At 33.0% G+C, this 20,553-nt stretch overlaps 1 long non-coding RNA gene across 1 annotated transcript in view; it reads left to right on the plus strand.

The window, feature by feature from the left end:
• Positions 1-20,553, plus strand: part of LOC141541201 (uncharacterized) — a 101,433-nt gene that overhangs the window by 34,717 nt on the left and 46,163 nt on the right. The window contains exon 3 of the long non-coding RNA XR_012481681.1: positions 3,667-3,816. This is a non-coding gene — a long non-coding RNA (uncharacterized LOC141541201). The remainder of the gene's footprint in view (positions 1-3,666; positions 3,817-20,553) is intronic.

Here is a 20,553-nt window from a genome sequence, read left to right on the forward strand (position 1 = left end):
AGAATAGCTGGACAAACTTGTCTCATATTGATTTTTCTTTTTTGTTTAAAGAAGTCATAGTCAAAATACTCTAGGTATAAATACTCATGGGTAAAAATCAAAGAAATTGAAAGAATATCAGATTAGAAAATAATCATGGGTGAGTTAATGTATCTTCTGTTCTTAAGTCCTTCTTCATCCTGATTTTGCCTAATGAGGTAATGCTCCACAGCAGGACCTTTGGCTTATTGTATTAAGAAAAGTTTTTCTAGTTTATTTTGAGTTCCTGGGTGATGAATTGTTCAGAGATCTCCTGTTGACAAAAAACATTTGCATTGTAACCCCATCATGCAACAGCATAAACTTCACAGACTATGCTTTTTCTTCACCACAGTTTGTCTTTTCTATGGAGCAAAGGGGTCAGGAACCACATTGGTTCCCTTGTGAATTTAACCTGGAAATTTAACTTAGATCTTTCCTCTTGGCATTACTAAGCATCTCCTCATGTTGTCACTTTCTTTCTGTGTTTATTGAGTTGTGGCTGGTATGTCTACACTGTTGAATGTGTCTTGTAGCATGGAACCTCAAGTTCTCCCTAGAGAAGTCAGGTCTTATCCCATATGGAAGATCTCAAAATACAGCAGATCCAGGACAAATATCTCTTCATTCTTGAAATGGAGAACTTGAGGTCCCATGCTACAAGACACATTCAACAGTGTAGACATACCAGCCACAACTCAATAAACACAGAAAGCAATGATCTTTCTATGGTCACAGTGCTTCAAATATTTTAGCTCCGAGTTCAATTTATTTTTTTACTTGATTTTAATAATTATTGCATCTGAAATGAGAGGGATTTTTGATCTATTATTTTCAGAACTCAGGGGATACCATTTCTCATGGCAATAAAAGGAAGGATAGGTGAAAATCTATTGCTTTATGTTCCCTCTCAAAATAAAACAATAAAACCCTAAAAACAAAAACAAACAAACAGAAAACCTTGCATTGCAAAAGAAACAAAAAAAAAGACACAAAAGAAGAAAAGTGTAGTTCCTAGCAATTCCATCTTCTAGACGAGATCTTTCTTGATTTTGTCCTCCCTCCTTTCCTTTCTTCATTCTTTTTCTTCCTTTCTTCCCTCTTTCCTTCCTCTTTCTTTCTATCTTTCTTCTTTCTTCCGTTATAATTTTTTTTATAAATATACATCCCTTTTCCTTTTCTTTGGTCTCTGTGATATATGCAGATGTAGTAGTGGTATTACTGGGTCAAAGGGTATGTCCAGTTTTATAGCCTTTGGTGTTGTTCCAAGCTGTTCTTTAAAATGATGGTACTAGTTTATAACTCTACCAGCAAAGCATTAATGTCACAATTTTTTCATATTCCCTCCAGCATTGGCCATTTTCCTTTTTTTTTTCTTGTTAGCCAATCTGGTAGATTTGAGGTGGTATCTCAGTGTTGTTTTAATTTGCATTTATTTAATCACTAGCAATTTAGATTCGCCCCCCCCCCCCAAGGGATTATTTATAGCTTTGATTTCTTCTCCTAAAAACTGCATGTTCAAATTCTTTATCTGTTTATCAATTGGAAATGGCTCATATTTTTTTTTTATAAATTTGTCTTAGTTTTCTATCTATTTGAGAAATGGGGACATTATAAGAGAAAACTTGCTGTAAAACTCCTCCCCCAAGATTCCTCTTTTTCTTCTAACTTTGACTACATTAGTTTTATTGGTATACAAACTTTTAAATTTAATATAGTCTATCTCTTGCTGTATCAATTTTATTTCTTAGCCAGCACTAAATTGTTTTGATTATTACTTCTTTGTAATGTAGTTTGAAATCTAGCATTACTAGGCTACTTTCCTACATATTTCTTTTCATTGATTCCTTTGATATTCTTGACTTTTTTCTTCCAAATGAATTCCATTATTTTTTTCTAGTTCTAAAATTATAATAATTCTTTGATGACACTGAATAAGTAATTAACTTAGAATTGTCATTTTTATTATATTGGCTCAAACTATTAGCAATTAATATTTTCTCAATTGTTTAAATGTATATTTGTGTGAAGTGTTTTGATATTGTGTTCTCTGGATTTGTGTTGTAAGGTAGACTTTCAAGTATTTTATATTATCTACAATTATTTTAAATGGAATCTCTTTTTATCTCTTCTACATTCTTGGGTTTTGTTGATAGTATGTAGAAATGTTAATGATTTATATGGTCAAGACACCAATGTTAACATCTATTCAGCTACCATTTCTCATCCTGGAAAAAAAAAATTATGAGTCCCAGCAGGAACAGAAAACAAATTCATTTTAAAATATTCTAGGGCTCATTCCTTCCTTGTTACAAGAAACCATTTTGACCATTTTTCTAAACAGATAAAGTTTGTGGGGGTTGAGAGAGATATGAAGTAAAGAATAGGAGGAGGAAAAGGAAAGATGTCACACTCCAGTTCTCTTACTTCTCTCTCTCAATGAGACTTAACACTTAGCTATTACAAGTCTACTATGTATTTAAATTCTAGGTTAAAGAACTACTGTACCTTGTCTCAGGGTTGTGAAGATCTAAGGAAATGGAGCCAGCCCAGTGTCTGTGAATTTATGTATAGGGTCATTTCAGCTGAGCACAGTCAGTTACCTGACTGTTTAATTCAATTTTGCAAATCCAACATTCTACCTCTGGAGAGATTACACTAGGATTGTACAGATAGGTACAAGAATGAGAGGAGGAGAGTAGTATGGAACCCAGGGTAGAGTAAATCACTAGTAGAGTTAATCCCATCCATTTTAGGGATGGGTAAGAATAGTCTTCATTTCCTCTTATGCTTGGTAAGGAGAAAAGGGGGAAAAAAGAGAGTAACTGGATTAACTGAATGGAACTAGCAACTGGCTACATAGATGGCAAAGATACAAAAGACTTTGTTAGCCCAAATCTATTCCAAGAAGGCAAGTAATCAAGGAATTGAAATGCATTACACTCCCCATCTCCTAATTTTCATAGCAGCACAGGAAGGAAAGCAGGCCAAGATAATAAATGATCTAACATAGGGACCAATTAAAGATATCTTTTTCCTTTAGCATGTTATTAGTAAAGTTTTAATTTCTTTGTTGTTTTATTTGTTTTAGTTGATAAACAAATAGCAATAAAATGGTGGTTCTTATTATTTTAATTCTTTAAATGAAGTATCATTTTATTTTCATGAAATTCTACCTTTTCTTTCTCCTTCCCTAACCCCTTACTCTTACTATCCATTGAGAAAGAAAAGAAAACAAAACACACATTTACACACTTGTATAGTCAAACAAACCAATATTTTGCTGGAAAAAATATAATGGAGATGGTTTTCAGAGAAAACTAGGAAGACAGGTATAAACTAATCCAAAGTGAAGTGTACAGAAATAGAACAATTTGTACAACAAGAAAAAATAAAAGACAAACCACTTAGAAAGACTTGGGAAGTCTGATGAAAAATAATAACCATACAATTCAAATAGATTCATGATGGAACATGCTACTTTTCTTCTGTTAAAGAAAGAATGTATTCAATTTGCAGATTGACACTTTTTTTTGGATGTGATAGAAATTTTGTTTCATGTACTTTTTCACAAACCCCACATTGATCTAGAGAATGCTTTTTTTTTTTTTTTTAAATTATGTAACAGTGTTTCATCTTTTCTTTCAGGGAGAAAGAAATGCAAGAGAAATATGCCAAAATCAGACAATTTGTTCCTTGATTCTTTACTGTGAAACTAAAATTATGAAATCAACATGAATATTGAACCCATTTACCCAGAGCTCTTTATCTCACCCAGACTTATGGCTAAAGTTCCAGGTACAGTTTTCCTTTAAATCTCTTAAGAGTCTAAGTGTATTAGGCCACAGACCATCATCTCTCTGAACCTGCTTTTGTTTCACAGATGACTGAGTATGTTTGAGAAATAAATTACAGGCACCAAAAGGCTTGGTCTGAGATAACCTCTCTCCAGTTTCTCCTAACGATATTAGGTTTCTCCTTTTCTTCATTCCTCTTCTCTTTTCCTTTGGTTTCTCCAGCCCACAGTTAAAATTCCCTTACCATTTGGTCCTTGATGTTAATAACAAGCACTTAAAAGGCTCAAAAGTATTGCCTTTCCTGACTATAATGCCAGCATCACAATTTTAGGGACCAAGTTTAAAAAGAAGCATAAACGACAGTATTTGTGTTCATGTAGCCTCCTCACAAATTTTTTGTCCCCTTTTGGTTAGTTTAAACTAGTATCTTTAGAGCAAAGCTGAAAGTATTTTTTCATATTTCATTTCTTTGGATAAGACTATTAAAACATATTACAAACTGTGATAGAACAAAGAGAACTTGAAAGAAAGAGATGAAAGACAAGTTGATTCTATAACTTGTGTATCCCCAGTGTCTGGTGAAAGAATAATGAAAACTGTGGAGGAACAATGACTATAAATATCTTATATTGATTTCTGCTCCTTTAAAAAAATCTCCAATAGCATGCTGGCTTTTAACATAAAAAAGCAATTCTTTCAGACTCCTTGCTTGAATCAGGTTTAGCTATACTGAAACCTGTCTGCAAGACCCCCACGGGGAGTGGGAAAACATGCCCTTTGCTGGCAGGTGGTCTTTCTGCAAGCACTTTCCAATTGAAAACATATGTCCATGAGTGTGAGGAGGCTTCTGTTAAGGCAAAGAAAAATTTCATGCCAGGGAATGGTTGAATTATATAGGCAAATTCAAGAGAAACACATTACATTTCTCCCTATGTCTTTCTTCCCATTGCAATGTTTAGGGCTTTTTTAGCAACTTAATAGAAGTACTAAAACCTTTCCCTTTACTCTATTCTCAGCTGGAAACTTTTGATATCTGTTAACATAGAAAAATCATAGTGTTAGAGCAATAATGTTTCTGTCTTCTTTCCACTTATATAGGACCTCTTTATTCTTCCTGTCTCCAGGTCATTTACAACAGGGCTACATGATTGATAGCAAGAAATGGATCTTGTAGATAAGACTCCTTAGACAAGTCACTCATGTCTCTAGGGGCTGTTAAAGACATGGGATCTGTCAAAATTATGGATCAACAAATCTACTAAAAGGAAATATCTCCTCATTTTACCCCAATAGAGAGAGCATATTCCTTTTGGTAAAAAATATATTTGCATTTTTTCTGAGCAGTAATTTAGTACAGGAAAGAGGAAGTACAATTTTTTTCTCCAGCAGTTCATATTTTCAACCAATCCCAAATTTAAAAAAAGGCAACATCAGCATTATCAGGCTATTATTACACTAAGTATTGCTGTGCAGTACAAAAGGTCTGTGTTTTCTTCATTTCTCTCCACAAAAAGAAAAGGGGTAGAGGTGAGGGCTCTCTGACCCTGCCTATTAGGACTAGCACAAAGGCACCAACTCTTCTGCTTAAGAAAAATAACAAGCATTTATTTCCTTTTTTCTCACTCTTCCCCTATTAGGAATTTAAAATAAAAAAGAAAAGGCAAATATCTTTAGTCAAGCAAATAAAATTCTTCCATTGGCCATGTCCAAAAGTGAATGGGTCATTGTTCATTTTGAATCAATCACCACTCTGTCAGAAGATGGATAGCATTCTTCATTTTTGATCCTAAGGAGTCATAGTTGGCTATTGAATTTTGAGTTCCTATATCTTTCAAGGTTGTTTGTTTATATAATATTGCTATTGTATAAATTGTTCTAGTTCTTCTCACTCTACTCTACTTCAATTCATTTAAATCTTCCAAGGTTTCTCTGAATCTATTCCCTTCCTTATCTTATGGCACAATAGTGTTTCATTGTAATCACATGATAGCTTATTCAGCCTTTTTACAATAAATAAGCATCTTGCTACAACAAAATGAACAAATATTTTGTGCATATAGATTATTTTGAATTTTCTTTTATCTCTTGGTGATACGAAGCTAATAATGTGTTTTCTTGGTAGAAATTGCTTTTCTAGTTCCTCTTAGCTTTCTATCCTCTGGTAAAAGGGGCAGTACTTAGCCTCCAAAACCTGCACTTACATGCTCAGCAGAATAATGGCCCCAACCTTTAGGAGCACCTTCTTTTAGGAGAAATTTAAATAAGTCCTAAGTTCAAGTTTTAGTACCCAGCTTGGATGAATTAGTAATTAGTTTATAAAGTACTTTTGGATTTTGGTTCACACTTTTAAGTGCTCATTGCCCAGAATTATTCTGGCACTCTGGTCCTACTTTGATTCTACTCTTTAAGCTCCTAGAAATTGGTATATTTTACAAACACCATGTAAATTTAAATTCTTAAGAAGTAATCATCCTTTTTCTCCTTTTTAATCAGTGTAGCTAAAAATTACCCAAGACAGGAGACTTTATCAAAATGAGATCCCAAACTGAAGGTTCCTAACATAGATAATAGATGAAATGTAAAACCCTTTTAGAGCTGTCTTTGCCTATTCTCAAAAGAAGTCCTATACACAAACACACTTCTTGGGTGACCAAATTTTTATGAAGGGAGAAAGCAAAATGGGCATAAAGAAAACAGCTAAGCACATAATGAGAAAACAACTCATAAATGAACACTTGATGACAGGCAGGCAGAGGGAGGAAGGGGAGTAGAAGGGGAGAAATGAGACAACTCATTTCTTTCACATTGCCCCCAAGGCACCTGCAACAAACTGGAGTTTCAGCCACACAGGCATGCTGCCAGGAATGATCAAAAGAAGTCTATATACCTCTCCATTCCCTCTAACCCCCCACATTGTCTTTTCTTCTTCCTCTGTCTGGGCCTGGGAATGGAAATTGCATCCCAGCTGCTGGTGCCACCCAGGAAGGGAGACCACCCCTTCCCCTGTTTAGTTACCACTGTACAAAAGTCAGCTCAATACTTTTCTGCCCTCCTTCTCATCTTTCACTCTCCTTTTAATTCTTCCCATAGGCTCTGTCCAAGTTTTCTGCCCTGATTATTACATCATGTGATAGTTTCTCTATATTATCCTCAGCTAAGGGCAGTCTGGGGGACTATATTTCTCAGAAGGCTTCATCAGAGTTGGCAATATTTACCTTAGACATTTTTAGCACTACTTATTAGGATTTTACATTCCTCCCTGAAGTTTGCTATTTTGCAATCCCTTGCAAAATCAGACTTGGTATTTACAAGTATACAATATCAAGACAAGTAGACATCCACATTTAACTAAAGGGTGATTAAGAGAGCATTCCAAGTTACCAATCACCTTAGAGTACTATCTACAGCAATTATGCAACAATAATACATTAGATCTTTTCAATACAAATACTTTCAACACCTAGTATACATGAGTCTAAACTTGGATCTCATTTTGATAAAGTTTCCTGTTAGGTAGTTTTTGGCTGTACTGATTTTAAAAAGGAGAAAAAAAGGTGCTTACTTTTTAAGAAGTTAAATTTACTTGATGTTTGTAAAATATACCAGTTCATAAAGACTTGATTCTAGGAGCCTAAAGAGTAAAATCAAAGTAGGACCAGAGTGCCAGAGTGATTCTAGGTATTTAGCACATAAAAGTGTGAATCAAAATCCAAAAGTACTTTGTAAAATAGTGATATTTTAAACAAACACTAGTTAAAAACAATGGATCAGTGTGGTTTAGTTTGATGCTCACTTCAATATTTCAAATGATTATTTCTTCCATGTTGGTACTATCTTTACTATGTAGAGAATAAGACCCTCTAGCTCTTAATATATAGTCTATCTATACTGTGGTAACTAAAAAAGAATCTTTACCTGGCAATCAACCTGAAACTAAGCATCTCTAAAAGTAGCCCTTTGGTGCTCAGAAGACAAGTTTATGTCTATTATCTTTTCAGGTTTTTTTTTTCAGCTTGGCAAATTATGCAAATATTTTTGTTTTGATGGAAAAGCTTTTGAAAATCAAGAGCTACCTGAATATCACTATGAAAAGGTTTAGGGAAATGGGTTATTTAATTAAGTTATTCAATAATAGCATGCAACTACTTCCCAAATGATTTATGTTTCCAAAACAAAAATAATATTAGTAATAGTAACCAAGGGATGGCAACTGGATAGCACGGTGGCTAGAATACCAGGTCTGAAGTCAGGAAGATTCATTTTCCTGAGTTCAAATCTAACCTCAGATGATCTCTGTGACTTATTTGACTAAATGTTTCTTATCTGTAAAATGAACTGGAAAAGGAGATAGTAAACTGCTCCAGTATGATCGCCAAGAAAACTTCAAATGGGATCACCAAAAGTGACACAAGACTGAATTGACCAACAAGTTAAATGAACAGCAAAACCAGGACCAGAACAATGGAGCAAATAGGGAGCCAGCTGAAGAGTTAGAAAGTAATTTTCCTACTTCTGAGATACTCAATTTTTTTTTTTTTTTTGGCTCTAGACATGTCACTTAATCTGTCTGTAGTGTAGTCCTGGAAATATTTGCCTTGTTAGGATAATTTCTTTAGCAAGTCTTCCCTATCCCAATGAAGTCATAAATTTAGTCAAAGCAAACCAATTACAAAACTCAAATTTATATAATTATTTAAAGTGTACATTTTAAAAATACATTTAAATTCATTTAAATAAATTATTTCATAATTTTCCCATAGTTTCAGAATTATCCTGTAAGTATTATAGGTATTTTTAAACCTCAATTTATAGATAAGGAAATTAAATTGGAGAATTTGTTTCTAAGGTAGGATTTGAACAGAAGTCTTCTCAGTTTCAAGTCTAAGATGCTAATGATATTGTGGCACACAATATTCAGATCTTCAAAGGAGAATGTCTTAGATTTACAAGAGAAAGCTGGGTGCTATGGTGGATAAAGCAATGGTTCTGGAATCAGACAGACTGAATACATATCACATTTCAGATAATTATGTGGTCTTGGGCAAGTTATTAAACTCTATCTGCCCCAAATCATCTGTGAAATGAAAATAATAATGGCTTCTACTATCCCTCCTGTCATTGTGATGATAAAGAAAAATACTATTTGATAAATGTTTTGTAAATCTTAAAGCATTACATGAATACTGGCTATTATTACTATTACATGACAGGTAGCTAGAGTAGTGAATAGAGTGCGGGGACTGGATTGGAGTCAGGAAGACCTGAGTTTAAAAAAAAAAAAAAGCCTCAGACTTACTTACTGTGAGACTCTGAAGGAGTCATTTAATCATGTTTGCCTCAATTTCCTCATCTGTAAAATGAGCTAGAGAAGGAAATGGTTAATTACTCCAATATCTTTGCCAAGAAAAACCCAAATGGGGTCACAAGGAGTTGGACATGACTGAAATGGCAGAACAACAGCATTACTATCATAGGACTATCTAGTTTGTTGTTGCTGCCACTGGTTTCATAAAAGGCATTACATTCTTTGCCTTTGCATGCATGTGATGTCTTTAAACTTAGTATAAAAAGTCAGGGGTAACGGAAAGAATCTTACAGCTAATGTGTGGAAAATATTGGAAGAAAGAATGATTTTCAGTTCCATTCTCTTTTTAAGAGAACCTCTCATAATGTTGCCTTGTGTGAAGAGTATCTAACAGTGTAAGTAGTGTCATATTACCAGGTTAGCATTCTCAAGGAACAATTTGAATCACAGGTAGTAAGATGTCTGGAAAACATTTGGCTGCCTGAGGTGGTGCCCTCCAGCTTTTGTGAAGTAAAGATGTTGAGTACAAACTCATAATGGCAGCAATGATGAGAGAATGATGCTGTGTATTTACAGAGTGCTTTTCAGACATTACTTCATTAATAATCAGAACATTCTTTAGAGCATAGGCAACAAGTTTAGCTGTGTTTTATAGAGAATATACCTGTGCACATGATAATTAATTGATTTCCCCTGAGGCTTAGAGAAAGGTAAGTGTTGGTGGGAAGAGCATGATCTGGTCTAATAAGACCCAATCTACTTTCTACATAAAATAGGAAAGCTTTATATTTCTAGAGTGAATGAATATGAATTGCACAAATATCACTATTCGTATTATATTCTGGGATCCATAGTAAATGCCCATGTTTAGCTGCCTAGATTCTTTCTTAAGAATTTTAGCTGCTAGCATTTAATTTTTGAATTTTTCAAAGTTCTTTACAAATACTATCTCATTTTATTCTCACAACAATCCTTGGAGGCAGTTGGGCTATTATTATCCTCATATTATAGATAAAGAAACTGAGGCAGAGATAGATAAATGGCTTGCCCAAGGTTACACAGATAGTAAGTTTCTGAAGTCATATTTGACCTAGGTCTTCCTGACTACAGAGCCAAGACTTTATTCACTGAAGGAAAGGAAGACAAATGTATGTCCGAATTTGTTTTGTTCTACTTTAGACATTTTTATTCTCTGCATCAAAATATATAGCACATCAAATATTGTTGAGTATCTGAAATCAGATTTTCATTCAAGTCTTCCTGACTTCAAGTCTACTGCTTTATCCATTAAGCCATCTACTTGTCTTGTAACGATACTCTGAGAGTAAAACTTAGTAATTTACCAGCTTCATTTGCTGTGCCTATACAGAAACACTTTTTTTGGAGGGATTACTATGTCATCTTAATTGAACATACATATATATAATATTTCATTAAACTATGTAGTTCTTATGTTTTAATATAGAAAAGTAAAAACAAAAGAAAGCAGGAGATGTTACAGGTAAGAACTTGAAACAATGTGCTAAGTCAGTAGAATTAATAGAGACAATGGTTATTTAGCATGATGCTTAACAGTTTTCTAATTCAGTACATGTTCTTAGAACTTACTATAGTTCTACAAGATTCACACCTTTGATAAGAGACCATATAAGCTCAGACAAAGTTAGCCAGAATGAGAACTAAGGAAGACAGAAAAGTGGTGGCAGTCTGTCCTTTGCTTTTCCACTGAAACCAAGATATAGAAGGCCTCCAGAAAAACTAGCTGAGCCCCAAGTGAAGGAGACAAGACTTTGAAGGAGATACTAAAGGATTTGGACTTTAACCCTGGCTATTTGTGTGGTGATTACTGAACTGAAAGGAAGGCTTCTCCTGGAAACCCTAAGAATACCCCATCAAGAGAATATTACATTTTAAAGAGAATATTACAATAGAATAGTACCATCAGGGCAAGTCAGATGGAGGACTATGGCAATGGTACAATGAAAAATGTTTTGTCACTGACCAAGCTTGAAAATTACAATTTTTGTCCATTATATTAGAATAATATATCCCTCTCTTTCTACCATACATATATATGCATATATATATACATACATATACACATGTATATATGCATATATATATACATACATATACACACACATATATATATATATATATATACACAAACACATTTACTGGGCATGTATATATACATACTATATATGTGTGCATGTGTGCATGCATGTGTATATATATATATCCACATAATTATCAGGAAAATCCAATTTTCCATCCTCATTGGAATTGTTTCCCTTTATGCTTCCAGAATTTCATTTGTGAATATTCCCTCTTCAGCTTAGATAGATTTCCTCTTAAATTTTTGCTCTACATTGGTGGAAGAAACATTCATAATAGAAGTTCTTCACACTGATATATAATAGTAGTAATATTATTGTATACTGCTTTAAGCTCTATACATGCATACATATATGTAATATATATAGAGAGAGACATATGTGTGCTTGTGTATATAACATGAAAGTATGTATGCCTAAATATATATGTAAATAACTAGGTAGACAGACTTTAAACATTAGACAAACAAACCTGAAAGCCTAGGGTCTCAAAGAAATAGAATCAAAGACAAATTTATTTTCCTTAGATTAAAACATCCCCCATCATTTAGTGTTATCTACCTAGAATAATCTGTTTTGTCACTGGTTATTAAAATTTTACTCATCCTTCAAGACCAAATTCACATGCCACTTCCTCCATGTAATCTACTTTAATCAACTAAGTTGAAAGTGATATATTTATATATGAACAATAATAATGGTAATAAGAGTAAATGATGATGACAGTATTTATATATTATTTCAAGCTTTGCAAAATACTTTATAGGCATTCTCTTATTTGATACTCTAAGGTACTCTATGATGTTTTTGGTTTTAATTTTAGTTTATAGAAATGGAAAATGAGGTTAAAAGAAGTTGGGACTTGCCCATGCACTTAATAAATATCTGAGGTGTTATTTGTTCTAAATTTCTGGATTTTAAGTTCAATATCTCACATAATCAATCCACATTGCTATTGTTCCATTGTTTTTCATTTATGTCTGATTCTGTGACCTCATTTGAGGTTTTCTCGGCAAAGACTTACTCACTGTGAGTCCCTGGGGCAGTCATTTAATCATGTTTGCCTCAGTTTCCTCATCTGTAAAATGAGCTGGAGAAGAAGATGGTAAATTCCTCTAGTATTTTTGCCAAGAAAAACCCAAAGGGGTCACAAGGAGTTGGACATGACTGAAAAGGCTATTACTATTATAGAACTATCTAGTTTGTTGTTGCTGCCACTGGTCTCATAAAAGGAATTATATTCTTTGTCTTTGGCTGCATGTGATGTCTTTAAACTTAGTATAGAAAGTCAGGCTCATGGATAAAGGCATTTCTTCCTCCTCTTGTTCGTTTTTTCATGTGAAAAACCTGAGTCAAACAGTTAAGTGATTTTTTTTCAGTTATAGCTAGTAAATGTCTGCAGTTAAATTTAAACCTGGTGCTTTATTCAAGCACATTTCTTTACACACATATATAAAATGCATACATGTTCCTACTACATATACACAATATACACATGTGTGAATGTATGTATGCATTACAGAATATGATGGCATTTAGTCCAATGCATGCACAAATAAATTTTTACAGTGATGTATCCCTCAAGTAATTATTCAATCTCCAGTCGAAGATTTTATTGGAGGGGAAACTCATTATCTCTTGTAGCAAGCTAAGAAGACCTCTAATTGTTAGAAATCTCAAACCTAAATGATGTCTTTGTAAATTCTAGTCATTTACTCCTAGCTCTTCCCTTTGAAGAGAAATACATCCTCTAATCCCTACTTAGTATGATAGACATTTAAATAACTTAATGTAGCTATTATGCTCCTCTTTTCATTAGTTTACAAATATCCCTAGTCCCTTCAGTTGATTCTCATAAGTCATGAATTGAAAGACTTCCCTATTCTGATTGCTTTTCTCTGGACACTTTCAAGCTTTTAAAATATTTTTCTTAAATGGTGATACTCAGAATAGAAGATAAATCTCTAGATGAGGTTTGAAGTACGAGTACTCTGGGAATATCAACTGACTAGTCTTATACATGGAAGCAATGCTTCTCCTAATGCAGAACAAGACTACATTAGTTTCTTTTGCTGCCCTGTCACATTGTTAATTCATATTGAACTTGCAGTACAGGAAACCCCATACATCCATTTCAGAATTGCTACCTACAACTTCTACCTACACATACAATCTCAATCTTATTTTTATAGAGTTGATTTTTGTACCAAGTGGATAGAGTGCTGCCCTAAGTGGATAGAGGGAATAGAAAGACTCATCCTCATAAGTTCAAATCAGGCTTCAGACACTAGCTGTGAGATGCTGATCAACTCACTAACCCCTGTTTTCTTACTTGTAGAATGAGCTGGAGAAAGAAATGCAAATCACTCCAGTATCTTTGCCAAAAAAGCCTCAAATTAGGTATTAGAGAGTTGAACATGACTAAAAATAATTGAACAACAACAATACAAACATGACTTTACAGATACCACTAAATTTCATATTTCCCATAATTTCATCATAGATTCAGTTCAATGATCTAGCCTGCCAAGAACTTTTGGATGCTTACCCTATTACTCTGTGTTAGCTATTTCTCTCACCTTTGTGTCATCTATAAATCTAATGAGTAAATATACTATGCTTTTATTCACATCACTGACAAAAATGTGAAAAAGCACCTGGCCACATACAAGTCCTTTGGATACTCCATTGGAGAATGCCTTGCAAATTGATATTGAACCATTAACAAATACATTTTTTAAATTCAATCATCCAGCCAGCTCTCTAAATTTAGCTGATTTTGTTATCAAATTCATGTATTTCTTCTCCATAATAATAGGATGAGGTATTTTGTCAAAATTTTGCTAAAAAGCTATATAAGCTACATACCCAGAATTCTCCTCATCTATTGATTTAGCAAACTTGTCAAAAAGGGAAATGAGATTAAGTTATTGTGTCTTGCTCTTGATGACTCTTTATAATTAGCACTTATTTTTCTGAATATTTGCCTAACTTTAAGGATCTTTTCCAGAATTTTCCCAGGAATTTAAATAAAACTCACAAGCCTATAGTTTGTAAACTGTTTTGTATTTTTTAAATGAAGACCACTTTTGCCCTTTGCCAATGTTACGGAATTTCTCCCATGTTCCATAAGCTTTAATATCTCTCTCATTGATAATGTTTTATCAATAATATTTGCCAGGTTTTTTGTTTGTTTGTTTGTTTGTTTTCAGAACTAGAGTATGTAGCTCATCTAAAACAGGTCATTTGAATTCATTTAGGGTAGCTAAGTACTCCGTATTTATTTATCTCCACTCTTTGTTATTTATTTTTTGTTCTATAATTGCTAGTATAAAGATTTTTATTTTCAGAGAAAACAAACAGAATAAGCAGTTCTACCTTTTCTCAGTTGTCAATTATCAAAATCTCATTTATCTCCAAAGCTAAGGTCCTTTCTTTGATCCTCTTTTTTGTCTCCCAATATAGCTGAAAAGTCTCATGTTGTTTTTAGCTTCTTTCATCACAGTAGCTCTTTCTGAGCTATAGGATTCATTATATTTTTATAGACCATACCATATTCTTCTATTTGTCTTCTAGTACAGCATTGTTACCATCTTCTGTACATTACTTTTTTAAATCTAACTTGGTTGGTGAATTTACTGTTTATTCACATTACTATCTTCAGAAAAATCCAATATTCCTTTCTTGTTGAAATTGTTTTCCTTTTTGCCTTCAGAGAATTTTATACTCAAGAATAAAATGAATTTCACCCCAAGTTTCTATTCTACATTGGTAGAGAGAGTATTTATACTAGAAGTTCCTAATAGTGATATCCATTTTATATGTGGAGAAACTTGAAATTCAGCAAAATGATTCGCTCAGGCTCATACTCTAGTAGTTTCTGAGGTAACTAAATTCAGACCTTCCTAACTCCAAGGTCTTTACTCTTATTTACTATACTATGTCACTAACTATACAGATCTGGAACAAAACCAAAAAAAAAAATTATTTTGTATATGTCTATATACACTTTGCATAAATGCTTATACATATGTATACAACCTTTATTTACAACAAATGCACCTTTAGCATAATCCATATTACTCCCTCTCATCTTTTAATGGCATATGTGTGTGTGACATATGAGCATATGTGCTTAACATGATTTTAGCTTCTATTACTGGAAGTATTGCATCCTTGAGGAAGATGAAGATCTCATTGATGAGTATCTCATTACTTTCTGAGGAAGTACATTGTGTTTGTTATAAATTCTTATTCTGAACCAAATTCTATCACTTTGTTCCTATCATTCATCAGTCCTAGAGTTTCACTATATCAATTATAAATTGCAAATGTATCTGTTAAGAAAACCCACTTCTACAAACATTTTCAGTTCTAATGAAAAGAAGGCATCTTGGCCAGACCTTTCCTAAAACAGCTGAGCCAGTATACTGAAAGATCAATGTAACATTCATAGAATAACATTAATTATCAATCCAATTACCTTGTAATGTAGTTAAATGAAAGATTGATGTGAATAAATTATTTTAAATTCCAAGTAGATGGTTTATGTGAATAAAAAAAATAGCATACATATATTTTAAGATGTAGTTTCTCACAGGAAAGGAAAAGTATATAATTGATAGTAATCCTCTGCCTTCAAATTACTGGTGTTTAGAACTAATCTTAGATTATTCTACTGATTTAGATTCTCAGACTATTAGATCTGGAAAGGAATTTATCAGTCTAATTTGAACCCTTTGATAGAATAAAAACCGAGCCTCAGAGAGCTTAAGTGGCATGTCCAAAATTTTATGCTTGTTATGAGTGAGAAAGACAGGAATAAAATTGAAGTCTCATAATTCCATGATCTTTTTAATATACCATGTGCTGCCTCATACTAATTTGGGCCATCTCAAAACCTTTATCAACATATCATTAATTACCAAAGATCTAGAATTACTTCTAAAAAGAATATTTATGATTGTTTTTGAGAATGTTTTCTTAATTTTGCTTCAGCAAAACTATATATTTATTTTCTTAGACTCCACAAGAGTCATAGAATTTGAAATGGATTTTGAAATTATGAATGGACACCTTTGTGTTTTAGTTAAGCATCTAAATAGATGCTTTCTATGCTGTTAAATAGAAATTTCTAATAAGGTCTCAGAGTTTTGTAAATGTTAGCATGTAATTTTCAATCTAAAACTTTGCTAGGAAGAAACTATAAATATAATTTTGGCTACCATGACAACATGTATCATGATCATTTTAGCTGCAAAATTTTTTGGAGAACTTGCTTAGAGAAATGTTTTTCTTAGAAAATTTTTTTTGTCTTACTGAATTTATAGGAGAAGTGAAAATTTTACTTTATGCCATTTCATTTTATATTGTAGTTTACTCTTTTGTACATTAATTTTGTCTACAAATTAATGTACAAAAGAGTAAACTACAATTTAATTTTATTATGGAACAGAAATCTGGGTTATATATTTTCTAAGATTTTTCTTATTCAAATGAATTTTTAATAACAACTAAAAAAATACCCCAATCTTTTTATTGTACAGTGGTATAGCCATTATTTAAAATTCTGAATCAATGTATAATATTGCCCTGTTACATTGCCATTTAGAATATTATAATATAAGATTAATTCCCTTTGAGTTAGGAACCACTAATATTTGGCTACAATTGTGAATGAATGTTCTTTTCCCCACAGAGAAAATGTAAATGAATTTTTTTTTCCCCAGAGAGATGAGTAAATATGTTATTTCTCTTATCACTTTGCCTTCATAATAAGATCTGTTCTATTCACAGCAATGATATTTGATCACAGAATCAGAAAACTGCTGAGCTTGAAGTGACCTCAGAAGTTATCTAATCCAAGTCCCAATTACAAGAATTAATCTTATCTGCAAAATCCCTGAGTAGTGTTTCAGCATAATAAAGCAGTTTTCAGCATAATAAAGCAGGTTCAGCATAATAAAGCCCAATATTGCCTTAAAAGGTTGCTCACTTTATTTTTGTCTGAAATCATGGTTGCAAATCCTAGTTTTTTGTAATCAGCTTATGCTTCATTTATATTTTCCCAAGCTTTCATTATGAAATTTCAGGTATTCTTCTGACTTAGTATGTTTCCTCTAGCCAATAATCTCTAACTAATGTTTTCTTTATATTTATTTGATACCCTATTTTTATAGATGAATTTAACCCTTTAATGTTGAACATGATAATTGTTTAATGTAATCATGAAGATTTTATTTTTATATTAATGTGATCTCATGTTTATAGTTTTTCTGATTTTGGACCAATTCTATATTCATGGTATAAATCATTCCTAATAGTAAACACTTTTTTGGTATATATGTTATTAGTGGCTATTTGCTAAGGTTTTGTTACAATTTATTTTGCCCATATTCACTAAGTATAATGCAATATAGAGTTTTTTTTTCAATTCTTATCTCTCCATGGTAAGGTCTTAATTCTTTTATTGAAGGGATATGATAAGATCCTTTCTTTTCCTATTTTTAAAAAGAAAAAGTGTCAATTGACAGCCAGAGTAAAAAAATTTCACTTGTTTTTCAGTTCCTTTTTATATATATGTTTGTGTGTATATATGTGTGTGCACACACACACACACACACACACACACACACACACACACACACATATATATATATATATATATATATATATAATATATATATTCACAGGTATATTAATGGTTTTTGTTCTTTATTGAAGGTTGCCTTTATCCTCCACCCCAAGTCTATTCTCACAACTAAGAAGAAAAATTTAGTTCCAATTCTTTTCCCAGATGAAAATCCTTAAAATAGTTAGCATATAACTCTCAGCACAATGATACTACATAGAAGCTACTTAACAAATGCTTGCTAATTAATTGATAACTAAAAAGAAGTAACATGTCCCATTATAAAAAAAGTAAAGTATAATATAGGGTAAAGATTAAATTTAACTGTGGGACTTGTCCTGAAAATCTGACAGTCTTTCCTATCTATAAATGAACATGCCTTGAATTGAAAACCAGGAGATCCCTCCATTGTTTTCTCAATTTATAACTCATAATAAATTGCTGAATTTGTATCTGTCCTTTGAAACTAAAGTCAAATCTAAAGTGCCTCAGTGAAGGATTTTATGATACTCACAATAACAACAAACTTTTCTCCACCAGAACCCAGAACTTTATTAATATTTAGGTAAAGTATTTTCACTAATCAATAAGCAGTTATCACTTTTTCCAGATTTAAGTTTTGAAGTGAAAATCTACTGCCTTTTCCCCTATATCTTCACTTCCTGAATGAGATGAGGTGAGATCTTTCAAGACAGTTGTGAAAATCGCATAAGGCTTCATCTACTTCAGAGTTTGAGTAGGCCTGAAGGACTTTGAGCATTGATTCAAGGGCATAATCGGGTCCCCTTCCTGCTACCCTCCCATGACACAATCTCCTCCCTATCTCTGTCAAATATGGGCAACTGTGTACTTATTGGTCAAATTCAATTTTGTGGGTAGATCTTGTGTTTAGAATGTAAGACTCTCAGCCAATGAGGATGAGAGTCAGTGGTGGGAGGGGGTGTTTGCATTGGGATTAAAAGGGGCTGTCCTGCCCATAGGAGGCGCTTCCTCTCTTCAATTGTCTGCTCGAAGGGTGGGACCCCCTTCTCTTGAGAATGTACAATAAACTTTGCTTTACTCTAGAGATCTCTCCAGCTTTTTTATTGTATAGTGACCCCTCACCATTTCCGTACCACACACTTCCTATCTTTAAAAAAAAAAAGCCAAATGAAATAAGACCAGCATTAAAAACATGTATAATCAAACAAAACAAATTTCCACATTGATTATTTTTTTTTAAGTATTAATGTGTTCTGAGACTGTCACTTTCCTATCAGAGGCAACTAGATAGGGCATTGAATAAATTTCTGTATCCTATATAAAGAGAATTTTGGTAAGATCTTTTTGCTTTGTCTATGTACCCTCACATCAGAGAAAAGAGGCAACTGAGGATATTGAGGAACTGTTCTATATCAAAATTGAAGTCATTTCCATGATGAAAAGATGACTGTGGTCTTATTTTTGGAAAGCATGATATTCTTGGAGTTGAAAACAAGTAGACTAGCTAAAGGAAAGAGAAGCATTTGCTGGGGAAAAAAAGGAGTTGCCATTATATTATAGTTTTACTGTATAATTTTCTTTATGACATGTAACATTTTAAAGTTTAAATACTAGGCCATTTGGTACATATACATTTATATTAATATTAATTCATTGTCAATGCTATCTTTTAGCAAAATGTAGTTTTCCTGAGTATCTCTTTTAATTGTCTATTTTCTTTTTGGCTATTGAATTCTGAGAATTGCTCCCCTTTGTCATGTTTTTTTTTTTTTTTTACTTCAGGTGAAGTATAATCAATTTTACTTTAATTCATTATCTTAACTCTGAATAGATCTTTTAATTTCAAGTACAATTTTTATAAACTTTGTTTATAAATATTTTGTGTTGGAATACACGGGAGAGCTGCTGAAATACATGGGAAGCCACCTGACCGTGGCTGCTGGAAATCCAAACCAGAATGAATCTCCTCTTGTGAGAAAATGATACAAGGAGGCTGAGAGGCAGTTGCTGTTCTCTAACCTCCCTGACTGAGAGGCAGTTATGTTGTCTGACCTCTCTCCTTTTCCTTCTGCTTCCAATTTATCTCATTTCTAGATAAGCAGAGGATACCTTGAAATTCCTTCAGAATTTCCACAGCTGTGGAGGCTCTCGGAGAATTGACCTGTCCCTTAACAATTTTGGAATCATATTTTTCTCAGTGTGTGTCTTGAGCATCCTGTCATAATAGCACTTTATGTAGATTAATTAATTTTTTCTCCCCATCCCTATTTTTTATCCTATTTTATGTTTTAGACATGATCTACAAACTTCTGGTAAAAATATCTGGGCTGAGCTTTGTCCTTTTGCTTTTGTCAGATATTTCCTTGTGGATATTGAGTATTTTGTGATTCTATGATGAGATTCACAAACTTTCAGTCCTTCCAGAATGTCATGACCTATATCAAAGTCTTGGATCATAGTCCTGTTGTTCTGCAAGTTCCTGACCTATGTTTGGATCTGAACAAATCCGTGGACCTTCCCTGGTTGGAGTTTTAATAGGTTGCTGAGGACTCAGGAGTTATCAGTAAACTGGAAAGCTCTTTAACTTCAGAGTGACAGAACTGTAGTTTATCTTTTACCTGGAGTTATTACCATGATTATTCTACTGGAGGCTTCATATTGGGATAGATATTGTAATAGAGACCCCACTCTGCTTCTGGGATC

The sequence above is a fragment of the Sminthopsis crassicaudata genome, chromosome 4 (assembly GCF_048593235.1).
Source record: "Sminthopsis crassicaudata isolate SCR6 chromosome 4, ASM4859323v1, whole genome shotgun sequence".
Classification (NCBI taxonomy): domain Eukaryota; kingdom Metazoa; phylum Chordata; class Mammalia; order Dasyuromorphia; family Dasyuridae; genus Sminthopsis; species Sminthopsis crassicaudata.